The 25,240-nt window shown below is 44.8% G+C and overlaps 1 long non-coding RNA gene across 1 annotated transcript; it reads right to left on the bottom strand.

The window, feature by feature from the left end:
- Positions 1 to 8,354: 8,354 nt before the first annotated feature.
- Positions 8,355 to 24,627, bottom strand: LOC140905310 (uncharacterized). Its single transcript, XR_012156819.1, has 3 exons — positions 24,479 to 24,627; positions 14,273 to 14,662; positions 8,355 to 9,806 (listed from the first exon to the last, which is right to left on the bottom strand). It is a non-coding gene; the product is annotated as an uncharacterized lncRNA (long non-coding RNA).
- Positions 24,628 to 25,240: the final 613 nt, after the last annotated feature.

Genomic DNA, 25,240 nt, shown 5'->3' with positions numbered 1-25,240 from the left:
TCAAGGAGCCCCTAGTGAGATGAATGGGGCGGGTCACATCTTTCAGAACTGTTGTTTCAGATGCTGTGCAGCCTCAAGTGGGTGATGCTGTATCAGTTGGCACTCTGTTCCTGTTTCTGAGGTTATGTCTGCAACTATTAAGGGCTGGAAAGCGGATATGCTGGACCACAGTTCTGCAGCGAGGAATGAATTCCACAGCAGTGGAATCATAGGATACGCAGCACTCTGATTATAGTGAAACGATAGCTGCCTGTTGTCCTGACTTGGCTGAGACTGTCCTGGGTATCACAGTCCTGTCATGGCTGTCATAGGACTGTTGCAGTTGCAATTGCAATGCCAGCTACCCAGCAATAGGGGCCACTGTGCTGGGGAGCCTGGCTAGAGGCTCTGTCTCCTCTGCTTGCCTAAGCTGTTCTCTCTTCCTCTGCCCAACGTTTCAGGCCTAAAATATAAGTCTACAGAACCATGGCTCTCATGGGTGAGAAAAATCCGCATCCCTGAGCTCCACAGTTATGCCATCCGAGCCCCTGGTGTAGATGCAACTAGGTGAATGAAGGAGTGCTTCCATCAACCTAGCTACCTTTGCTCGTGGAGGTGGGATTCCTACCATGACAGAAAACTCCTTTCTGTCACTGTAGCCTAGGCTGCATCTACCGCATGGGGTTAAGCTGGCATAGCTAGGGCACTGTAGCTACGCCCCTGTAGTCTCCATGGTGTTGACATGTCCCAAGTGTAGGGCAGCTCAGCACAGCAACGGCCCTGGGGCCGGGGGAGTGAATCAGGAGGATGGGAGATAGCGAGGGGAGGTTCAAAAGAACAGAGAGGTACAGGGAGAAGGAGAAGTTATCACTATCCCTTTAGGGGCAAAGAGGAAAAATCGGTGGTACCTACTCTTGCTGCCAGTCTCCTAGTGAGAGTTCAGCTATGGCTTTCCACAGACACTCACTTGCACAGCTGCCAGCGCCTCCTGCAACTACAAGGGGCGAAGAGAGATCCCCCCCCCTCCCGTGGCGAAGGGGAGGGGGGTATTTTTGCCACGCAGGCCCTCTCCTGTTACAGTGAAACTCTACTTTAGTTAGGTATTTTCTTTCTGAGGGGGTAGGGAGAGGAAAAGGCACTTCATTATAAGATGGTCCTATTTATTGCACCACTAATAAGAATGAGTTAAGGGCATGTCTTTACTGCCTGTACCTCCTTCTGTAGCTGTTCATAACAGCTACAGAAATATGTGACCGCAGTCAGGGGTGAAAGTAACACAGAAGACTTAGGGGTGTGGGGCCCCAGCTCCAGGCCCCTGGAAGGGGCAGGTCCTCTCGCAGAAGGGGCGGGCCAGCTGCCCCAGGGCCCGGCGATTTAAAAGGGCCCAGGGCTTGCAGCTGCTACCACAGCACCGGCCGGAGCCCCGGGCCGTTTTAAATCGGCGCCGGAGCCACAGGTAGTGTGCATGGGCTGGCTGGGGGAGGCTGACCCCCAGCCCCACCCTTTCAGCCTGAGGACCCGCTCCTACCGTCCGAGGGTGGGGGCAAAAGGAGCAGTGAGGTTAACATCAGCTGCGTATGGGTGGCTACCGACGGCCACTTCTTACCGGTGCGCCGTACCAGCCCGTACTGGCCTACTTTCACCCCGACCTCAGTGCAGTTCCAAATACCTCACGTACCATGGACCTAAGAGAAGCTGCAAGAGATCCCATAATAATTTAATAGTAAGGCGTTGGCAGGAAGGGAGAGACACAGCTTATCATGAGGCGTTTCGGCTTATGCTTGCTGCCTAAAAATGGTGCTGAATCTAATAAAATGGACTTTGTGAAGCTGAAGCTGTTGTTTGAGTGTTTATGTTGGTGAATCACTCCAGCAAAGGAACTCAGCAGAAAAATGTGGAGTGGAATTCTATGTACCCATGTGATCTGTTACTTAAGGGCTTATCAGGGTATTTCTACAACTCCTCTCTTCACAACCCACTGGGCCAAATTATCCAAATTGATTTAAATAAATGCGGTTACATCAGGAATCACTTTGCCCCATTATTTTTTTTAAAATGGACTGAAGAATGTATACTTTTGTTCTGTGTGCGTGAGAAACTCTTACTGTAGTGGATTTCCAAGGCCTTTTATGATGTTGATGGTATAGAAGGACAAGGTTATTTTTCTAAAGCCAAGCTTCCTTGTATTCTTCTGATTTTGATTACTCTGTGCACCTTAAGAAACAGTTTGTGATAAGTGACTTGTTTAAATCTTTCCCCAGGGACAGTGCCTTGATGTGGTGGGAAGACATGTGCACCCTGGTGACGCTGAGAGTTAAGCTGGCAGGAGTAGAATTCCTGGTAGGGCCACCCAAGCCAGGTAGGGTCGAAGGATAGGAGCCAGACTAAAGGCTAAAGCAGAAGTGGCCAAAGTGGGACTTCATATCAGTAAACAGAAGACCAAGAACATGGAGATAGGAGAGATGGCTGTCAACAATGGCCAGATGTGTGATTGATATAGAAGGGTACAAAAGAATTGAGTATTACATCTGTCTTGGAAGTACAATATCTGCTAATGGCCAGCTCACTAAACAAGGGAAGACAAGGTTCAGCAAAACCAATGGATCAAATGTCCGGAAGAATAAGGAAATACATCAACACACTAAAATGAGATTGAACAATTCTATTGTCCTCGCAACCTACTGTACACCTCAGAAACATGGAAGTACACAACAGGAAGTCAAATGCACTCCATCAGTGTTGTTTAAGAAAAATCTTGGGAATTTTTTGGAGAGATCATATAACCAATGTGGAAGTGGTGCATTGCACGGGTCAACACGCTGTGGACTTAGTAATCAGATAGAGAAGACTACTGTGGTTTGGCCATGCCATCAGGCTACCCTGTGGCAGAAACACATGGTATGTCTTAGCTTGGATCCTACCTGGAGGGAAGGGAAAGTGTGGAGGACAAAGAATGATCGATTGCAGGACAATCAAAAGGATGTGCCATCATGGAGACAACTTACGATGGAATGAAACATCTTGCTCTGGACTGACAGCTGTGGGGGAAAATGAGTTGCCTCGTGTACCCCTAGGCAAAGGAGAGTCTAATGCTAAAAAGCTAAAGTTAAAACGACTCATTTAAATGCTACTTAGTTTAATATTTCATTTGTTGCCTTTAGATGCACATAGAAACTACCATCAACATCCTTTACTGTGTTCCTCAAGGTTGCCTTCTATCAGGGAGATTACTGATTTTTGACTTTTTGAAAGAGACTTGGCCAAAAATAATCTTCTTGACAGAATTTCTACTTGGGGCAGGAGCTGAGAAGGAGCAGTTTAACAAAAATAGGAAACACCGTTACAAATAAAATAAAACTTATTTCAGTCTTATGAAGAAATTCTGTTAATTGCACCAGCTCTAACAATAAATTATCTTGGTGGATGAAGTCTGCTTTCCAGTGTAGAGAAGTAGAAGAAATACCAGTCCTTGCTTTTTACGATGGAGTTTTCATGTCAACAAATGGACAACATTACATTCTTTAAGAATCAGAATTTCAGAGAGCTGTTGATTAAGGATTACACAGGGGAGAATTTGATTTCCATATAAAAGTGGATAACCTGATGTTTTCCATCCTAAATTACAGTAGATATCCAGATCTCGCTCATGAGAGGAGAATGGCAGTGTCAGATGTGAGCTTAAGACATCATTCTGAGTTCCTCTGCCTTTGGCCCTGTAGTGAACTGGGTAAGATAGACAGGCACCTGAAGCTTTGTCTCATAAAACCATTCTGTCCCCAGAGCATAACAAAATAAAAGTAGGTCATATGTATTTTAATGAAAAACAATGATAAGCCATTGATTATAGGTAGGGCCTAATGTAAATCACAATTTTTTTTTAAATTCACAGTAGTGTAAATTGCAAAGTACTGAATTTCATGGAGTTTGCATGGAATTAATTTCACCAGCCAATTTAGTCAGTTTCAAGGAGGGAATGAATTTCACCAGCAAACTTAATCAATGAGTGTGCTGGAGTGAAATTGACTGTTTGTTGGTAAAACTCATTCTGTCCTTGAAAGTGACTAAATTTACACACAGCAATCTATTCTTCTACATAGACATGCGCACAGCGCTCTATCTTCCACACATACCAGCTACAAAAGCACTGATTAAGCTTGAGAGGTTCCAAACATGATTTTCTCTATGTAAAGAATCTTGACAGAGCAAGAAAATCCATACAGATGGGTTTGTGATATTGCCCTGTCACATACCGGGGCACAGTCATGACTAGCGGGGTGGCTGTGTCACCCCTGTCTGCAACCTCAGGTGCCTTACGTCTTGCTGTAGTAGTTCCCCCGTGGACCACTCACAAACAGCCTTCCACCATGCATGCGCTGTGTGTAACTGCAGCTTGTCAGCTACTCCCTGGCTCTGACCAGCCTTATTTATGCTGCAGGGTGACCCCTACACACACCCCAGTCCCAGATCTTCACTTAGAAATGTATGTCCTGTACTGCCCAGCCCTCTCCTGGACAGTAAAAATATATTAAATCCATTATTCCCTTAAGGGAATGATATGCCATCTTATTACCTTAAATGTTACCCAGACACTTCAATTTAAATACACTGGATTAAATAGAACAGTAAAACAAGTTTATTAACTAAAAAGAGAGATTTTAAATGAATACAAGTAATGAAGCATAAAAGTTAGAAATGATTGCAAGAAAAATAAAGATAAAATGCATATTAGTGCCTAACTTAACAAACAATATTAGATTCAGCAAAGTTGAATCTTACCACATGCTCCAGTAGATTACTGACCAAACTTTCAGGTCAGGACCCTGCCTTCAGAGTTCAATGACTGTTTTCTTTTGTCGTCTTAGGTGTGATGCCAGAGACAGACAGGAAGAGAGAGGAGGGGTGTCTTGGTATGTTTGTCCCTCCTTTTAATAGTTTCAGATGCCCTCTTGAAAAACTTTTCCAGCTGAGACCCAGGAGAGAGAGAGCCTATGTGGAAGTATATTCCCTGCTGTCTTTTTCCCCACCTGTTTGAATTTCCTTTGTTTTCCCTTCCTGCTTGATGACTCTGTTTACTGCTTAAATGCAAATTAAGACAAGTACACATTTCTTTGTTTAGGACAGATCTGTTTGTCGACTTCGCTTGGGTGGGGCTGTGGGGTTTGGAACGTGTTAATAACATCATACAGGAAAATCTTATAACTTCACATACAATGGTGCTACATATATGTTATCAGGACAGTACTGACCAGCAAATTATTAGTTTTCAAATGACTCCTCACAAGGCATGCTTTGTACAAAGATTATTACACTAGTGTGCAGTGTGTGAACACAGGGGTGTGTTCAGCCACATGCCCTTCTCAGGAAGAGGAAGGGTCTCAGGAGTGTCCTGGGCAGTATGGAAAGGAGAATTCCCATCTAGAGCCTCTTCTGAGAGCTCCTGAGAGGCAAGATATGGGAGGCAGCAGCTTCTTTGTAGGGGAATGCGTATTAATAGGCCTGCTCAACCAGTACCATACCCCAACACAGGCTAACCCATTATAGGACCTGCTAAAACTGGTTGTCTTAGGCCTGGTCTGCACTACAAAGTTGGGTCAATGTAAGCTGGCTTCCATCAACTTAGTTGTGCATGGGTAATTAATAATTAATCTCATAAATTAATCTCCCACTGATGTAAGCTCTCCATTATGCCAACATAGTAACACCACTAGAGCCCTGTGTGGATACAAAATTTGTATCCGCGCAAACATGGTCCACGGATATCTGTAGACTTGAAGGGCTCTAGATATAAAATTTAGATCCGAATCAATCCACAAGCTGAAAACATGGTCTTCAGTTACCTGCATCCGCATCTGCATCAAGATCTTGATGAAACATTCCTGGGGGTGGTCTTCAACCCTCTGCCAAAGATTTCTATGGATGGCAGCCTTACATCTTCCTCCGCGGTAGAACGCTTTCCCACAGCAGTCAGTGATAACTTTGGCAGGTGTGTTTGCAGTACAGGCTAGCAGCATATGAGCCTAGGCGGCTTCAGAACACCTGCAGCAGCTGTGCTGTCTGTGTCTTTGTTACCCTCTGGAGTGAGATCAGCTAAAATTGTCACCGCCTGAGGGAAAAGGTGCCAGTATTCAGTGATTTTCCCTATTCTCATAGTTTAATGTAGCCGAGCAATTCCCTCCTCATTTCCCTTACTTCTGGCAGGCCATACTCACCATGGCTGGTGCTGTGAATGGTGCCATGCACAAGCACCCCAAAGTAGAAGCATCAATAAGCATGTCTTGTTTACAACTTTAGCAGTGCAAGGGAAGGAAGTTCTGATTCTAAAGTTTTGCTTTCCATTGTGACTGTACTAACAGTGGTACCTCTGTGTATTTTATCTGGAGCTGTTGCCTTTGTGGCCTTGAGGGGTTCACTCGCCACACCTGCGGAACTCCTGAGCCAGAGAAGGAAGAGAAAGAACAGGACTTGGGATGACATGTTCAATGAGATCCTGCAAGCCAGTGCTGCATCGTACCTTGAGCAAAGGGCCTGGAGGATGAATACTGCAGGCTGTGTGGAGAAGAAAAGAGCAGACAGGAGAAAGGCCCAGGAGTTGGAGATGTAGATGCACCAGGGCATAATGAGGCATTTCTGGCAGCAAATACAGATGATGCAGACTCTTGTGGGCCTACAGGTTCAACAATCCTGTGCTCACCTTCCTTTCTAATCCATGGAGATCTCCAATATAGCACACACACCCCCATGCTCACCCTCAACATTCCACATGACCTCAGGGGCTGCATCCCTAGGCTCACCATTCCACCAGGGGACATTAAGGACAACCACAACTACACATACACTAACCTATGAGAGCCATGGTTGTTGTATGCATAGCCAACATGTCAGTGAATGTTCCTTCCCCTTGTTTAAGCTCTGATCCATACGTTTATTGAGGTTTTAATGTATTTGCTTTTAACTTGCACAGAATTTTTTTTTGAAATGTTTTTATTACTCAGTAAAACAGTATTGTTTGGAAAATCATTCATTTTTATTAGTTCCCAACATATGCTGCAGAATGCCTGGCCGTAGTGAAAGCACCCATTTTATTGTTATTGTACAGCGTGACACAACTCATAGGATCAATGACAAACACAGTGTAATAATTATAAATGTACAACAAGCACCACAACATTAATAGGTCCATTGACAGAGTTATATTCATAGATGTGCACCAAGCATCACACAGTTCCTAAAAGGCCACCAAACTGCAGGGCCAGGTCGAGCACAGTACATCACAATGCATTATACAATGCATCACAAAGCATTGGGCTTGCTGTTAAAGTGCTTTTTCAAAGCCTCCCTGCGCTGAATCGCTCTGATAGCCCTTGTGTCTGGCTCTTCAAACTCAGCAGACAGCTGTTCCACATCCACCCTCCACCCGAGCAGCAATCTTTCCCCTTTGCTTCACAGTTATTATGCAGGTAGCTATGACAATTGAGATGTTTTTGTCACTGAGATCCCATCCTGTGAGTAAACAACGTCTGTGCCCCTTCAGTCAACCAAAAGCACATTCAACTATCATCATGCACCTGGTGAGCCAGTAGTTGAATCTTTCCTTAGTGTTGTCAAGGTGGCCGGTGTTTGGCGTCATGACCCAGGGGAGAAAGAACAAGGCTGTGTCCCTCAGGCTCACTATTGGTATTTCTACATGTCCAATGGTAATCTTCCAATTGGGAAAGAAAGTCCCTGCTTGCAGCTTTCTGAACAGTTGTGTGTTCTTAAAGGTGCATTCTGTGCTTTGGATCAGCCATTATTCTGCCCTCTGTGCTTTGTCCAGTCTCCTGTTTTCTATCCGTGGAGCCCTCTCTCTCTATCAATTTCCTCCTTAAATTCATTCCTTCCAGGAGTCCTTCCTTATTGTGCTCTACATCAGCAATAATCTCCCTTTCTTGACCTTTCCCCTTCATTTTGTCCTGTTTCTTGTCTGTGTTTGTCTTGTCGATCTTAGGGCAGATCTACACTACCACTTAAGTCGATCTAACATACATTGCTCAGGGATTAAAAAAGACACCCCCCTGAGCAATGCAAATTATAGTGACCTAAGTGCTGCCCACACCAGTGCTATGTCGGTGGGAGATGCTCTCCCGCCAACATAGCTTCTGCTTCTCGTTGAGGGGGATTAATTATGCTGATGGGAGAGCACTCTCCTGTCGGCATAGAGCATCTTCACCAGATGCGCTACAGTGGTTCAGCTGCGCCGATGTAATGCTTCTAGTGTTAAACCCCTAAGCAGGTTATTTCAACAGGGAGCTATGGATTTACCCCCAAACCCCCACACTACAGATTCGTCCCCCTCCCGTATCTATCACTGGGTATGATTAATACCAAAGAGGCAGGTATAAAGTACAAACATAACAAGGTTTATTAACAAGGACCCCACAAACAGAAAACATATAACAAAGCAAAAGCACTCACTTGTTAACTATAGTCTGGCCTGAAGCCAGGAACCCCAGAATAATACAGGCATAAAAATTCTTTCCCTCAAATTTCTCAAATAGAGCCTGACACTCCCTATTTTTCTTCAAAACAAATTACTATTTCAACTCTCATAGACCTCTGGATTGTTTCCCCTTAGGCTATTGCAATGCATTTATGATGGAAGAAATATTAGTTTTACTGAGGCATCAGCAGGAGCTGGGAATGCCTATTGTATAGACTGATGTGAAATTTGTTAAGTTTAGACCATTCCCTTTAATTATATTTTGCTGTAAATTTTCCTTATTTTTACAGAAGGTTTGTGTGATGACAGTACTGTCCACTGGAGGTCCATTGTTCCTAATATATTATTTGTGACAAACTACACAAATATTACTTGTCTCTTTGGCTATTTTAGAATTGCCAACCTGAAGAGATCAAAAATCATGAGTCAGTCCCCAAAATACCAGGAGACTGGCCCAAACAATCATGAGGCTTTTGAAAAGATTATATGGGGCAGGGGGGAGGCGTTGACTTTGTTTTAGGGCGGTCTATTGAGTTTTGAACTCCCCTTGCCTGGCCCCAGTGTGTGTATGAGACAGTGTTGCCCACTCTCCCAAATGTATTGGGTAAGGTGATTCTGGCCCCTGCTGAAGGAGCCCCCTTCAGTTCAGCCCTTCCAATCCCCATCTCATCAATTCAGCACCCCATTAGCCTGTCCTCATCGGTTCAGCCTGCTCCCCCAACTTCCCCTCAGCTCAACCTCTCAGCCTCACCTCTGCTCCTCCTGAGATTCTTCACTCCCCTCTCCCAGGCCTGGAGGGCTGCAGCAGGGTTCCCTCTCCCACTTCCAAGCTGTGGTGGGAGCAGTTCTGGGAGCTGTTCACCCTCCTTTGCCAGGTGGCAACACTGCTTCTTCGCATTTGATACTGTGTATAATCCTGACTGAACTGTTTGAAAATTGGGAATTTCTGACCTGTGGGAAATTCTGCTGTTTCAATATTTGTTTTCATTCTGAATTGGGACAAAAAGGTGACATATTCCAATATTTTGTGGAACAGAAAGTTCCCCCCCCAAAATTATTTGAAATGTTTCATTTTGACATTCCTGAAATGGACTGTTTGGTTTGTTAAATTGAATCAAAACATTTAATCTCAGCTCGGTTTGACATTAATCTGTCCCCTAAACTGCCACAGTGCCTCATGGGATTTGTAGTTCTAATGTCTTACACTCTCATTCTCCTGTGTGGACTGGGCTCCTGAGTCAGACTGCATTTCCCATTGATACATTATGGTCTTGTGACATGAATCAGTTCAATCAGGAGGTCGACCACAGTGCACAGTACAAGGACATGTAGTCTAGCCGTGGAGACTGGCCTAGAGGAAAGAATAAATACAGTAAGCACCTGAACTGCAATTCTCATGTGGCACTGTGGCAACTCAAGCAGACACTGATTGATATTGAACGGACCAAAACAAAAACATTTTTATTTAGGTCAACCTGACATGAAGTGAAATATTTTGTTTTGATTTTCCCAATAGAAAACTGATAATCAGCAAAATCAAAATTTTTCCACAGAAAATGTTGGTTTTGTAGAAACTGCATTTTCCATCAAAAAACATTTTGATGTAAAATTCCTGAGCAGCTGTGGGAATATTGCATTTCCAGCCTGTAGTAGGGTTTTAGGAGACAAATAAGTAAACACAAGCATGAGATGAATAGAATCTAGCTTTATTTACAACATGTACAGTTCTTGATGATTCTAGATGTGAGAACAGGTATGGATATCAATTTAGGCCTAAACTATGTTGTTTTTTCTATGTGTCCACAAATGTCATAATTTTCCTCTTCAAGACAAACTCTGTCCTCCCAGCCAGCACATTCTGACTTTCAGGTGAGAGTCTGAGTTTAACCCAAAGTTGCCAACTCTTGCAATTTTATTGAGTCTCGCAAATATGTGGTGTCTTTCTTAAACCCTAGCTCCCTGAGTCTTGTGAATACATGAGAATCTCAGCTTTATTTCTTTCTTTGCTTGGAACATCACGTAGTTCCTAAAAAGAAAAGGAGTACTTGTGGCACCTTAGAGACTAACGAATTTATTCGAGCATAAGCTTTCGTGAGCTACAGCTCACTTCATCGGATGCAGACAGTGGAAAATACAGTGGGGAGATTTTATATACACAGAGAACATGAAACAATAGGTGTTACCATACACACTGTAACAAGAGTGATCAGGAAAGGTGAGCTATTACCAGCAGGAGAGCATTAGGGGGCAGTAAAAACATGTGCATCAATACATCTTGTTACAAACCTAGTCATACTGTGGGGAGAAGATATTTTTAAAAACAAACAAGCAAATAAAACTTTAACTTTAAGCAAGTCCTAGTATTTAAGTCTCGACATAAAGCTCTACTTTTTCTTTTTCAATCTATAGGTTATCCCATGTACTAGAGAGAAAGGCTGGCCCAGTGATTAGGGCACTAGTTTTGGATCTGGGGAACCTGAGTTCGTCTTTATTCAATATTTAAGTCCCTGTTCCATCACAGACTTCCTGGGTGATCTTGAGCATATCACTTAACCTCCCTGTGCCCCAGGTCCCCACCTGGGAAATGGGGATAATAGGACTGCCCGACCTTACATGGGTGTGGAAAGGATAAATACAAATAAAACCTGTGAGATGGTCAGCTCCTAAGGTAATGGAGGCCATATAAGTAAACTTAGGTCAATAAGATAGCCATGTTAAGAGGAAATTGAATCTGACTTAATTAGTTCAGAAAATGTTTTTATCTAATTCATATACTCCAATATATCATTATAAGGAGGGGTGTGGTTTTCTGAGGAGTGGAGGGAAATTGACCTAACAATTTATAGGGTCTCATGTTCTGAGACTGTGAGATCAGTCCCTGAGTTTGCTTTCCCTCTTAATTAATTGCCAGAGATGGGGAAGGCTGGGCTGGCTTGTGAGTTTCTGAGGCACCGTGAGGCAGCAAGCAGTCCTGCTTATGCTTGAGGCTCGCCCTGGAGATGGGGGTGCGGTACGATAACTGCACTGTTGGGATGTGTTCTGAGCAGGCTTTGGTTATATTATGAAACCATTTTATATTTGTCTTTTTCTCGCCTTCAGAATGATCTTAACTGGGTTTGAATGGATCTTGACTTGACAAGTGAATTGACAATTTGTGAAGGCATAAATCAGCTCAAAAAGAAAGTGAGTTAAAAACAAAACAACTAAACAAAATCAGAACAAAACAAAAGCAACCAACAACAAGAACAAAAACCCAGACTTCTCCACACTGCATCCTAGCCACTGTCTTGCATGGAACTGGGAGCTTGGATATACAGAAGTTTCAGAAAACTGTCTGGTACTCTCAATCATTTAATTAGAGCTTTGCTTTGCTGACAACCTAGGAGGCATATTTACTCTCACTAGGTAATAGGGCATTCTCTGCCAGGCATGGAGGCATGCACAAAGTCATCTGGAACTATGATAGCATGTGTGGAAATCTAAGTATATTTACTTGAGGTACATCATCTGAGTGAGACTGTTCTCATAGGACATCATAGTAATCAGCACATGATTACATGGCTCTCCTCTGTGTTGACTGACAGCTGGGGAGCTGAGGTGGTTGTTCAAGAGCAGCAGTGGGAATTGGAGAGAAAGACTGTGCTCCGAGCACTTGCCTGTACTTTCCTGAAAGGTGGGAAGGCAGAGAAAGGGAAAAGCCTCTCCGATAAGCAGCACTAAGGAATCATCTGAGAAAAGGCAACTCTTTGCCGGAAGTTTAGACAAATATTTATTTTCAGACCAGCTATGTTTAAAATTTTTTTCTTATCCTGAGACCAGTGATGTTTCTGCTTTGATTTAAGCATTCATTTGGGCCTGTACCTAAATCGCCTCAGATTAAACTACCACACAAGTGGGGCTCTTGAAAATATCCATGGCCTTATTCACCCTCAGGCTTCAGTTGTACCACAACAGATGAGCAGGGCTGGATTTACACCTTACACGCCCCTAGGCATAGCATCTTCAGGACCCTCCCCCTCCCCCCGGCAGTTGCCTTTTGTGTTGCACACAGTTTTAGAGAGGTAAGGTGCCCCTACAATGCCGGGTGCCCCTAGGCACAGGCCTAATTGGAAATCCAACCCTGCAGATGAGGATTTAAATTTAGTGCCTGCGGGCAAGAGCGGTGCGTGGAGCCTCCTGGCCCCCCCGCCTGGGATCTGGACCTGCTGGCTGCTTCTAGGGCGCGCACAGCACCACGCCAGGACAGGCAGGCAGCCTGCCTTAGCCCCCCTGCTGTGCCACTGACCGGGAGCCACCCATGGTAAGCCCATGCCCCAACCCCCAGCCCTAAGCCCCCCCCTCAAACCCAGAGCCCCCTCCTGCACCCCAAACCCCTCATGCCCAGCCCCATCCCGGACCCTGCACCCCCAGCTAGAGCCCTCATGCCTTCCCACACTCCAACTCCCTACCCCAGCCCAGAGCCCCCTCCTGCAGCCTGAACCCCTCATTTCTGGACCTATCCCAGAGCCCGCACCCCCAGTTAGAGCCCTCACCCCCTCCCGCACCCGATCCCCCTGCTCCAGCCCAGTGAAAGTGAGTGAGGGAGAGCAAGCCACGGAGGGAGGGGGAATGTAGTGAGGGGGGGCAGGGCCTCGGGGAAGGGGTGGGGCTAGGGTATTCGGTTTTGTGTGACTAGAATGTTGGCAACCCTACGTAGGGGATAGCACCAAAGTAACTAAGTCAACTCAGAAATTAGTTAGAGTTAGATCAGTGCAATTTCTGTGTGAGGCAGTCCTTGCCTGCAGGGGTTGATGACTGGGAGGACATACTGGGGAGAATAGAGAGTGATGTTCTCTTGGAGTCAGCTCACCATAAACTGGGGGACAGAACAAAGCAAAATGTGCAGACATGGACTCTGCCATCTAACTTCACCACTGTCAGTCTTTAATCTTTGTAACATACGTTGCTTGACCTCTAGTGCTGCAGCTTCCTGTACCTATGTCTACACATGAGTAAAGTAAATACTTTGTCTGTTTCTCTCCTCTTTCCCAATATACAATATGTTGTTTAACAGTAACTATAGCTTGCATTGGTCTGTTGATCTGGAGATTTCAGCTGTTGCCTATAGATCCCTGGGCATGAAGGAACTCTTCATGAGTGGAAGAGGAATTGGTTAGGGTAATTGGTCCACAGACCAAGGACTCATGCGCTTTCTATCCCTATATGTGCCACAGACAATGGATGGAGGGGTAGGGGTTCAGGAATAAAGAGAACCCTTCTACCTTTGGGTGATGGGGTGGAGGAACTTGCTTCTGCAATATAGAATGTGTATGTTTCTTGATTATTCCATGTAATGAAACCCATATGAAACCAACTAAAATGTCTAATAGATTGTTTTCTCTAGCACATAAGTTACATGTTTGAAGAGCCATCCTTTACCTGGCTGTCAGCAAATTGGCTACGAAAACTAGTTGTATGGAATTTTTTTTTCTTTCATGCTGAGAAAACAGGAGCCTTCTGCCCAGATAAGATTAACTGTCTTATTTCTGTGTTAATCTGTATCTGGCCACATTCTGAGCATTAGACAGAGCAGTACAGAAACAAAAGAGCTTGAAACAATAATTGGAGTTCAGGATGGAGAAGTTTTGAGTGTAAGCAGCATCTATTACCGGAGTGGATCCAAGTTTTTACTAAGAGGGGCTGGACTGGAGGCAGAAAGGTGGGACTATGTACAGATTGTCTGAATCTCTGCTGCTCCAGAAACATTATGTGCTGATGGTGTGATCTGGGTACCTGGGCAATTTCATTATATGCAGTGGGGACCTGGATAATACATACCAAGCCTTGCGCTGGCCACAGCATCCTTACTGTGTGAAGGACTGGTGGGTGCTGTGACAGGTGGTACAGAAGACTGGAAAGAGAGGCTTCATCATCTTGATTCCTTCCTTCCACAATTTCCTTAGCCAAATGAAGCACATCCAGCCGGAAGGGGGAAACCTGAGTGCAGGAGAGTTCTCCCAGGTGCAGCCAATAGTAGAGTCTTGTCTAACGATGCTAGTCTGAAGCTAGAAGAGTGGTGCTGCTTCAGGGCACTCTCCCAGCGCGTGGAGAAGGCTGTTTTCAGGAAGGTATGTGCGCTTTGTTTTACTCCCTGCTGAGCTGTGGACGTGTTTGAAATGAGCAACCAAGAGCTGAAGTCCTTGTTTTAAAGTTTGCAATGCCAGCTGTCTGCAAAGAAATGAGAGGGCAGGTGTTTGTCCTACCCCTTGATGTGCTCTGCTTTTCAGACTCTTCGGAACTGGGCTCTGCTGCAGCCACAAAAACCATGGCCAGACGACACCATGCTGCTGATGCCATAGTCTGAGCAGAGAGGTGTGGCGTCTGTAAACCAGGCTGTCATTGGCCATCTCTTCTCAGCACACTTTATGAAAAGTAGATGTTTAAAAAACAAACCACATAACTTCAGTTACAGAGACAAAACTTAAACCTTTCCCGAGCAGTAGCTTATTCAAACTGGCTTCAGTTCTCCTCTGAGCTCCTGCCTGGCTAGAAGAAGATTTTCCCCTCCTTTTTGTCAAGCTTTAGCCCCACATCCAGTAGCAGCCCCCTGACCTGCCCATTCCACATCCTTTTAGCCAATAACCATTTTTTGTGCCCTTGTATGGAAAATCACCTGGAGGAGGAAAAACTGGTGACTCATCTTAGCTGCTCCCTCCCCTAACTGCTATTGGGAAACAGCTATGTTGAAAAGCCACTTTCCCCCATCTCGGAATGGCTGCCTCTTCTGGTTTTAAAGGGAAGGAAAAGCCTTGGCTGTCCAAAGAGAGGAATACGTAGCTGGAGTGTGCACTTGCCTCTTAGACGTCTAATAATCTAACCTAAACTCTCGCCACTTTTCAAGCAATCCCATGAACGTCCACCTTTCCTACCATTACGTTAGGTTTTCTTTAGTGGCCGTCCCAAGATAAGGCTGCTTCTTCCACGGCTTTGAGTCAGTTCCGAGTTTACAGTGGCTCCATGAAGCCAGGCCCATACTCAGAAGGGGCCCCGACCTGCTCTGCTTGCACTGCGCCCCGAGATGCCGCTGGCTTCCCCCACCCACCGCTTGCTCCTCTTGGCCAGTCCACCAACTGGTCGAGGGCTCCTCTCCACCCCCTGATCCCACCCCCTGTTCGTCTCAGTCCCCTGGCCGGACCCCAGTGCACCTCCAGCTCTGGGCAGTCTCTGCTTCCCATCACCTGTGGGGTCCCACCTGTCTCCCCAGAGCTGAGCAGCCTGGGATTGGTGCAGAAGTGTGGCCAGTCTCAGCCAGGTGTATGTGTTGGGAGGAAACAGTGTGGAGGGCTTGGCTGGGCCCCTCCAGGCAAATGCGTCTTGAGGGATCCTGGCTGGGGCAGGTCCTGGCCTGGCTGATCGCACCACTTCCTAGGGGCCAGAGCAATTCCCGGCCCTGGGACCAGCCCTGGCTGTGCTGCCAGCTCAGCCCGGCAGACACAGTCGCCTCCCAGCAGGGCTGGTGAGTGCGACCGGCAGGCAGGGCGTAGGGGAGTGGGTCTGTGGGGAGTATGGGGGGGGCGGTGCTGGGCTGTGAAGGGGTGGGGAAGATCTGTGTGTTGGGGCACTAGGGAGTGGAGATTCCGGGGGGTGGGTGCTGGGCAGTTGTGGTGGGGTTGTAGGCAGGGGGCTGTGCATTTGTGGGTGGGTCTGGGGGGCCTCTTGCCATTGAGAGTCAGGGGATGTTGGGCAGGGTGTGTGTGTGGTGTGGGATGGGAGCTGGCAGCACAGGACCGGGCAGACCACCATGCGTCTGGCAACGGCCGGTTTGTAAATAGTGCCCTTGCAGTGAGCTAGGGTGACCAGACAGCAAGTGTAAAAAATCAAAACGGGGGTGGGGGGTAATAGGAGCCTATATAAGAAAAAGACCCAAAAATCTGGACTGTCCCTATAAAATCGGGATATCTGGTCACACTACATTGGGCAGAGCGGGGCTTCCCCTGCCATGCCATGCCCCATTGCCTCTGGCTGGCCCCTCAGTCCGGGGACTGACCTCTCCGCACCATGCTCCATTGCCTTCATGGGGGCCCACAAATATGTTTGGCGCCGGGCCCACAAAAGGTTAATCTGGCCCTGCTTTGAGTGTGCTATGATTGCTTTGAGAGAGAGATTCCTTTTATACAACATTTCCTGGGAGGGAAAGGGGAGTTGCCACCGCTCGTCTCTAGTACACTGCAGTTTGCAGGGCCCTTCAAAAGGTATCTGAACAAACAGCACTGAGTCTTAAGGGTTTCTGTTAAGCTTATGAATATGCTGCTTGTCCTGTGACCCTTACTACCCTGCTCAGCATAACACAAGGAATAGAAAGTACCAAATTAACCCAGAAGCATACACCCGTGTGTTAGTGTCAATTGCTTCATCCTCCACCGAAATGCAGCCTGCCTCTAGGGTGAAAAGTGGCAGTAACAGCATGCAGCAACTCCACATGCCATTTTAGGACTGCCTTAAGAAGCTGAGACACCATTGTTTTAATGAATCCTGTTAATTTATGTTCGAGCAGGGGTTCTCAAACTGGGGGTCATGAGATTATTATGTGGCGGGTGGCAAGTACCTGCACGAAACAAAGGGCAACTCCTATAGAATAGATCATTTAAATCCAGTGTTTTAGAAAATGACACACACCTTTCTGTCGCAATGTATTTACTTCAAAAAGTATTGTAAACGTATAATGCAGCGATCGTTGTTGCCAAACAAAATATACATTTGTATTATCACCACTTTAAGGCAATTGGACTCTGCGGATTGTAGTATTGTGCGCGCAGGTTTGTCGTCTTCAGGTGGGACTGAGACAACATTCGAGGGCTTGACAGTTCAGCAGCTGAAGAGCTGCATTAAATCGACCAATCTGAATACTGAGATCGACTTCTTTTTAAAAGAATTTTTTATAATTCAACAGTCACACACAGGCAGGGGTGGCACTAGGGGGGGCTTTCGGGGACTACAGTCACCCCAAAATTTGCCTTAATTCCTCTTCCGCCCCCTGCCCCTGAGCCCACGCCTCCCAGCATAAAGGTCAAACGTTACACAGAAGTAAGGGTGGCATGGTATGACATTGCTATCCTTAGTTCTGCAGTTCTGTGCTGCTGCTGGCAGCAGTGTTGCCTTCAGAGCTGGGCACTTGGCCAGCAGCTGCTGCTCTCTGGCCGCACAGCTTTGAAGGCAGCGCCTGCCATCAGCAGTACAGAAGTAAGGGTGGCAATGGGGCAGGAGTAAGTCCATTGTGAAAAGTGATATTGACAATTTATTTGTACCTCCCCCAGTATTAAACAGTAACTATTTTATCATTATAAGCAGAAAAGTTATTTTTTAATTTGATAAAAATATGTTTTAGTCTTAATTTAAAAGCAGTGACAAAAGGTAAATTCATTTTAACTTGTACAGTTATAAATGTAGCATTTAAAATAATGTTAAATATAAAAAGGTGTTTTTAATTTATAAGGGGAGGAGGGTTGCACTCAGAAGCTTGCTGTCTGAAAGGGGTTGCTGATACAAAAAGTCTGAGAACCTCTGTAAAATGCAGAAAGAAAAGGAGGACTTGTGGTCTCTAAGGTGCCACAAGTCCTCCTTTTCTTTTTGCGGATACAGACTAACATGGCTGCTACTCTGAAACCTGTAAAATGCAGAGTAACTCAGCAGCATTACCCAACACTTAAAAGGGGTCCTCAGTGAAACTGACAAATACTTGTAAGCCAGAGACCCAGGTATGTCTATGCTGTGTTTCTTTATTTAAAAAAAACCCCAAACAACTCATGGAAGAATATCTTAGAGCCCAGGTTAGCTGGCATGGGATTGCACTTTGGGCCTACATATAGCAGTGTAGATGGTTGGGTTTGGGGAGGAGACTGCACTCTGAAACCCAGCAGGAATGTCTACTCTATTTTTAGCCCAAATGCACAAGCCTGAGTCAGTTGGCCTGGGCTCTGGAACTTGCTATGGTGGGACTTTTTTGGTTTTTGTTTTTTTTTCAGTGTAGACCTACCTGAGTGTGAAAATGTCACTGCAGTCTCTCTGGTAGCAGATTCTTACATTTGCATACAGGTATGTCACAGCAGAGCAATTTCCTCTCTTCCCTGTATTCTCAGTAGATTAATACAACTATCTGAAGTCTGCAAACCGACATTGGTTCCAGAGCTCGGTGTGATTAAATCTGCACTGACTTGCATTCTGTGCAGCTCCATTGACTTTACTGTGGTTGCACACAGGTGGCGAAGTAGCACAGAAAGTGCCCCCTCCCGCTCCCAAAGCAGCTAGACTTGTCTTAGAACAAACAGGAAACCTTTTCAGCCTCCAGGAAAAAATGAGCATGTTTCTGAACTTCAGTTCTCATAAAGTCCAGGGACTGTCTACGGCCCCTCTGAATGACAGGTGCTCTGTCTTTATTGTATCTTGGACCTCAAGAGTGTGGCAGTTGTAGACAAGTGCCCAAGGTGGGAAAGGGGACTGTGAGCCTTTCCTCTTGTGCAGAAACCCAGTGCTTTGTTCTGCACAAACAGATTGTGAAGGGGATCAGAGTACCCTCCCTAGCACTCTATGCCCCTAAGGGGAAGTAGCTGTATGGAGTGGGAGCATGTCTCCCTCCCTGCCGTGCAGTGTTTTAGCTGACAGTCCAAGGCCAGAGCTGGGGGAGTGTATGCTGTCAGCACCTCCAAAAGGGGCTGTAAGAAAGGCCCCTAAAGCTGCTCTCCTAGAAAGCCTCTGACCACTGCTGCTGGTGTGCTGCAACTTTGTGCTCCCCTCGTCTGCTCCCCTCGTCTGCTCCTGTACTGTGTCCTGGAAACCAACTTTTTTCTCAAAATGAGCTAAACTGTATCAAATATGAGAACTTTGCCCACACTACAGATGACCCATGTTGGATGGCAGGTGCTTGTTCAGCATAAGCATGAAGGAATATTTCCTGATTACTGGCTGCTGAAAAACAAGATAGATTATTGCAAACTCAAGCAGAGTTTGTGAGGGGTGGCTGCTTGCCAGGCCGTGACTTCCCTGCGCCTAGAAATCCCCACCTCCTGCAGCAGCACCAGTCAATGTCACTCCCCTGTGGTGATGTAGTGATGGTGCCATGGAAAAAACACCAAGAGAAAACATTTTTTTTCCTTATATAGTAACTCCTCACTTAACGTCCTCCCACTTAATGTTGTTTCAAAGTTATGTCGCTGCTCAATTAGAGGCATGCTCGTTTAAAGTTGTGCAATGCTCCCTTATAACTTCGTTTGGCTGTCTGCTCTGTCCACTGCATGTAAGATTTTGTGGAAGAGCAGCAACTTTACAAGGGAGCATTGCACAAGTTCCTCTTCTCTGCCTCCTCCCTCTCACTCCCAGCGCTTCCTGGGATTTCTCATGAGGCCATTAGGATAGACAATCCATTCTGCATCTCCTTTCACCCTTCACTTTTCCTATTCAGACAGCCTGCTCTGCAGACTGTTGTCATCTCATCCTGGGTAGCCTTAAGTACAAGGGCAGTTTTATTCGTTGATCACCAGTAGGAAGTCACTGGGCGTGCAGCAAAGAGTCTCATATTCTGGGCAGAGGGTGCGGACAGACACCATCTGTCTTGGCTGCTGAAAGGACTCAAACACAAGCAGAAAACTCTCTGAAGACAACTCAAAAGAAAGATCAGGGAATGGTGTGCTTCTCCTAACACATGTCCCCACTGCAACTGAAAAGATGATCACAAGCATAATCAAAGCCAATGAATTGTTTGTAGAATAGTAAATATATCTGTTAAGAAGATGGACATTATGCCCATATGTGTATTGGTTGGGAAGCAGAGTTTATATTTTAACACTACCTGTCATTGGTTATTTATCACATTTTTTTTGTTGCTCTTTGCAGCTGATCAGGACAACCTAGCTACAGCTCCCTTGTAAATGTCAATCCTTCTGCCTGAGATGACTTGAAGTCAAAGCCTTAAATGTGCATTGTAACACAGAGAAAAATATCCTCATTTTGGTATGCATAGATTTCTGCATGTAACTGATTTTGACATCAAATTTCATCACACTGTTATGAAAATGCCCTTATTTTGTAACAGCCACACATACCATAGCAGAGATGTGCAAAATCAAAACCTTGAATGCAAATATTTTTTTTAAATGGGGAGTGGGTTCAAATTTGATTAGCTTGATCTGAAGCTATCCCTCTTATGCCATTCCTTTGAACCCAAAAGAGCCTGGTTTCCAGCTCTGGTTTAGATAACTATAACTGCTCAGAAGATTTGGCTAAGTTAAATCGTGGTTCTCAACCAGAGGTAATTGTACTCATGGGATACTCAGAGGTCTTCCAGGGGGTATATCAGCTCATCTAGATATTTGCCTAGTTTTGCAACAGGCTACATAAAAAGCACTAGTGAAGTCAGTACAGACTAAAATTTCATACAGACAATGACTTGTTTATACTGCTCTACATACTATACACTGAAAGGTAAGTACAATATTTATATTCAAAATGATTTATTTTCTAATTATATGGTAAAAATGAGAAAGAGTGTGCTGTGACACTTTTGTGTTTTTATGTCTGATTTTGTAAGCATGTAGTTTAAGTGAGGTGAAACTTGGGGTACGCAAGACAAATTAGACTCCTGAAAGGGCTACAGTAGTCCGGGAAGGTTGAGAGCCACTGAGCTAGAACACCCACATGTGAAAGGGCAGAAAGGAAAATAGTGCAGCAGGTTGTTGATCCAATGGCATGTGAGTCTTATGAGATGTTCTGTCCTTTCTAGGTACTCATATGGCCCTCATCACCGTAGTATCTGAGAACCTCACAATCATTAATAGATTTCCTCCTTTTAATACCTTTTGAGGTAGGAAAATATTCCTATTTTATTTTGGTACAGGGTAGATTCGGTGATTTGCCCAAGGTCACACAGGAAGTTTATGGCTGACTCATGACCTGAATCCAGGTCTCCTACATCTATGTCCAATGCTCTATTTACTAGGCCATCCTTCTGATGAGAACAATCTTCTGGCTTTGATGAGCTTTGTGTGACTTCTCTGCTACAATCACATTCCAGTACATAAGGGGGAGCCATACCTCATGATTTCCTCACACTTTCACATGCTGGTTCTCTTAGACATAGAGAAGAAGAAAACTGAATTAAGAAGAACCCGGCGGTGGTGGTGGTATATGTACAGAGAGATTATTTAATTCTAATAGGAGAGATGCTGATCAAGAACAGCAATGTTTTATGCACTCTATCTAAGATTGGTTTCAGAGTAGCAGCTGTGTTAGTCTGAATCTGCAAAAAGAAAAGGAGGACTTGTGGCACCTTAGAGACTAACCAATTTATTTGAGCATAAGCTTTTGTGAGCTACAGCTCACTTCATCGGATGCATATAGCTCACGAAAGCTTATGCTCAAATAAATTTGTTAGTCTCTAAGGTGCCACAAGTCCTCCTTTTCTATCTAAGATTGTGTTAAGTATCAGTGGCTTTAGTGTAAATTATCCAGCAGCCTGCTTGGAGCCCTGCAGTCCCCTACCTGAGTCTTGGGAACAAGGCTATCAAGGTAGGTCCCATGCCAGTCTTTTTGCAATGGAAATCTATTAGTTTTTTTGTTTGTTTGTTTTTTGAGAGAGAGAGAGATTAGAAACTGTTGGAATTCCCTTATGCTCAGTTGTGAGCTCCCCTGCTTCCTTTTGATGCTAGCCACAGTGTTGGGAGCACTCACTAACAGTCCTCTGTATGTATACATTGGAGCTGAAGATGTAATTTCCAGCTTGAGCAGACATACATACCCACGCTAGCTCTGAGCTGTAATAGAAGTGTGGCTAGGGCAGTCTGAGCACTGGAGGAGCTAGCCATCATGAGTATGTGCCGAGGATTTCAGGCAGTGAAGAATGGTTAACCTTGTATGCTACTTGTAGCTTTGAAATTTATTTTTCCCTAGCTGGCAATGAGTTTTTTGTTACTTAAGTTGTTAAATAAATAACAACTCCTCCCTATCCTCGTCCTTTGGTGCTCACCCTTCTCTTTCTGTTGCTGCAGGTTTTTTCCCCTCTTGCATACCTTCCCGGCTTGCCAAGATCCTCAGGTTTTTGGAAAGGCAGAATCCTATTTGGATGTTATCCATTACAGGGCTGCATAACTTGCCAAATCTGTCTAAATCACACTGAAATCTTAGGGCTAAATTCTGATGTGACTGGGAGCAGAATTTGGCCCCTAGTTAAATGATCGTAGGTAAGAAGGATCCTGAGCCCTCTGTGGCCTGAAGAGTACAAATTCAGAGTCTTTTCCTTGGCCTATGTCTCCCGGAAGGCAGGACTGATGTCTGCACTCCCGGGTAACCTAGAATGCAAGTAAAGGAATTTAGATCTGTAATTGGCTCCCTCTTGGGGCTTGGCAGGCTCCTCTGCTGGCTGCTTGGAACAGTGAGATTGTCTGCGGAGGCTGTGTGTTAAAAGGCTAATTCTCTCCTTTTCAAACCCGTCAGTTCCTCATGAGATCAGTGCAAAAGGAGTTTCAACATTAAAAAAAGTGTCGTTTTCTCATGCCCGTTTTTCTGGATATGGAAATTTCCTCCAGTCAGCCCACATGCTAGTGAGCAAAGAACATTTTCCTGTGGTGTTTCTTTTGTGAATCAAGAATTAAATCCATGGCCCTATCTGCCAAAAAGAAAACTGGGCTCTTTAAGGATTGTATATTTTTCTTTTAACACTTACTGTTGTATTATCAAAGTGTGTGTGTCTGTATGTGTGTTTTCAAGAGGAAACTAAAACAAACTGAGGAAGAAAGGCACAAATTCACAGTAGTTTGTGTGATGTGTTATGTTTTACCTACCATCCCCTGTTTATACAGCAGGGCTTTAGTTTTCCTTTTATATCAAAACATAAGAGTACTTTAATTTCTTCATTACAGATAAATGATTATTTTAGATATCTCTAAGCTCACGGATTTTCACAAATTTCATGAAATATAATTTTCTCTGTGCATTTCTTGATCCAAAAGCTGTTTCCTACTGGACTCCTGAGCTCTAGGTCCTAAAAGAAAGCTGCATATATTGAAATCAAAAGTTCATGAGATGAACTTTGCTACAAATGCTGCATCTACAGATGCATGGTTTTCATAACCAGAGTCATATGGTTTTGCTTTCAACATTTCTACAACTATATGTTATTTAAGTATGTAGTTTCTGAGCCAGGATGGTGTAGATTTCTGAAGTTCATTAAGGTGAATTGGAAAAGCCAAACTATGTCTGGCTGAAAAGTAACCTTTTCAACCAACACCACCAAACCTGTGAATATTTCTGAATGCATCCGATGAAGTAAACTGTAGCGCACGAAAGCTTATGCTCAAATAAATTTGTTAGTCTCTAAGGTGCCACAAGTCCTCCTTTTCTTTTTAAAAAAATGTCAGTTAGGGATACAGCAGGTGAATATTGATGTTGCATTTACAGAGCTTGTGACTTGTGCTGGCTTCTCTATTGGGCATAGAACATCCTTAAAATACATGTTCTCAGATTAAACCCTCTAGAGCTTTTTTTCAAAAGATTGTCTTCAGAGTGTGTGGTTGTTTTTGTTTGTTTGTTTGATATATATATATATATATATAAAGAGAGGTGAAAGTCAAGGAGACAGATTTTGGTTTCTATTTAGTTGAGGAAAGCCACTGAATTTTTGTAATATAGAAGCTGTTTTAATTTTGTCCCTACGCATTCTCCTCCAAAACAGTGTAGCTATAGACAAAGGACCATGTTGCTTAGCAACCAGAGTGAAGCTAATCAACATAGCTGTGGATTTGACCAAAAAATAACTTATCCTGGAATTTTAAGTGGATCATTCCTCCCGCCTTCCTTTCCCCCCCCCCCCAAATATTTCAAATTAATATTACCCACTGGTACCCATGATTTAATCCTGGTAGGCCAAATCCAACTCTGGTGTTACTCCATTGTCTTCAATAAAGTTATACAAGGGATGAATTTGGCCCCTTTGCTAAATAGAATAAATACCTTTCTCAAAACCACTTTTTTCTGCTGTGATTTCAGTGATGCACTTACATATTTGAAAGTCCTCCTACTTTCAGTGACGGGTGATTCTTGTTTCTTTTAGATGATGCATCTCCTGGTCTCACCTCTTTTCCAGCTTGTATGCAGTGTTGCTGTAGCAGTGTTGGTCCCAGGATATTAGAGAGACAAGGTTGTTTACTTAATTCTCAGTCTCCTTGCCCAGATTGAAGGACCCTGCACGTTGTCACTCCAGCTGCTGTGTCCTCCTGTGAGTGGATCTCTCAGCAGGGTACAGGATGTTCTTTGAGGCCACTGAAGGGGCTCCAGTGGGGAGAGAAGAGACTGAACAAAGTAGAGTGAGCTGCCTCAGAATCCAGTTAGCCAAATAAAAGGCTCAAATGCCTCACAAAACAAAGGCGTTACCAAGTGACATTCACGGCAGTGCAGAGGGCCAACATGAGGCTTATGCACCACGTGAGTCCCACTTACACTGTATTTTGAGGGCTTTAAGTGGAACTGAAGGGGTACATAGGCCTTGTACTGGCCTTTGGCCAAGGGGTAAACTGACTTGTATCAAGAGGAAGAAATATTCAGCACCATGGAAGATATACTTGGTTGGGTTTGGCCTTTTGTTGTGCTGCTTGGCAAAAATGTTGGGGGAGGATCAAAGTATCCTTTTTTCCTCCCCACCCACTTCCATGCAAGAAGCAGGGCAGGATGTTTTGTTGGTGCACATGAGTGTGTCAGTACTATTGCAATCGTACAAACACCATGTACAGAAGGGGCTTGGTGTGAAGGAAGAGGGGAACTGTG

Source organism: Lepidochelys kempii, chromosome 1 (assembly GCF_965140265.1).
Source record: "Lepidochelys kempii isolate rLepKem1 chromosome 1, rLepKem1.hap2, whole genome shotgun sequence".
In the NCBI taxonomy this organism is placed as follows: Eukaryota; Metazoa; Chordata; order Testudines; family Cheloniidae; genus Lepidochelys; species Lepidochelys kempii.
Note: the sequence above shows the minus strand (reverse complement) of the source record. Positions and strands in the feature narration are given on the sequence as shown.